General features: G+C 57.3%; 1 protein-coding gene across 1 annotated transcript in view; it reads left to right on the top strand.

The window, feature by feature from the left end:
* Positions 1 to 876, top strand: part of cyc42 (guanylyl and adenylyl cyclase family member) — a gene marked incomplete at both ends in the record, with an annotated part of 2,461 nt that overhangs the window by 1,038 nt on the left and 547 nt on the right. The gene's annotated exons all lie outside the window — the stretch shown is intronic.

Below are 876 nucleotides of genomic sequence, written 5' to 3'. Positions count from 1 at the left end.
TCCGTCGTACGTTCAGAACGTGGCCAGCCGCATGGAGAGCACTTGCTCCCCGGGCCGTATCCACGTCAGCTCCGCCACCCAGTCGCTGTTGCCTAATGAGGCATGGCGTGACCTGGGCATGACGGATGTGAAGGGCAAGGGCGCCATGCACACGTACGAATGGGCGGGGGATGTGGACGGACCGCTGGATGGGGAGCAGGTCACGAGGGTGCTGGGGCTCTACCTGTAAGGAAGGGAAGGAAGGAAATGGATGGATGGATGGACGGATGGATGGGTGAATGGATGGACGGATGGATGGGTGAATGGATGGATGGATGGATGGGGGGATGGATGGTTGGATGGGCGGCTCGAAAGTTGGCTCGAAAGGGGGTGAGGTCAAGGGGGTTCTGATGGCCGGATGATGGTTTGAGTGTTGTTGCAGGACTTAGGAGTTGTCGAAAGGGCATACATACATATACGTGTAGCAGCCGTGGGACCGCTTGCCTGCGCAAAGCGGGATCTAGTGCTGTCTATGTGTCCTAGAGATCCGGGCACACACTCGGGCCCATTACACCCCGCCGTTTCAGCTTTCGGCCACGGACACAGGAGCACACGTATACGTTCGGATGAAGGTTGTACAACGGCACGTGTGCAGGTTGACAGATATCTGCAGGTGATGTGCGGGCGCGGGCATCCTCGGGTTTCCGAGCAGATCTCGGATTGCACCTGTGCCGGAGTGGTCTAACGGGTGGGTCTCAAGCTTTGAGAATGGGCTTTCCCATAGCGAAAGCTGCGTGAGTTCGAACCTCACCGGGTGTAGAGGCTAAGCTCCTTTTCGCATGCATAACTTCACTGACCGCATGGCTCAAAATACATTGTATTGCTAAGCAGGGCCAC

This window comes from Volvox carteri (assembly GCF_000143455.1).
Source record: "Volvox carteri f. nagariensis unplaced genomic scaffold VOLCAscaffold_111, whole genome shotgun sequence".
Classification (NCBI taxonomy): Eukaryota; Viridiplantae; Chlorophyta; class Chlorophyceae; order Chlamydomonadales; family Volvocaceae; genus Volvox; species Volvox carteri.
Note: the sequence above shows the minus strand (reverse complement) of the source record. Positions and strands in the feature narration are given on the sequence as shown.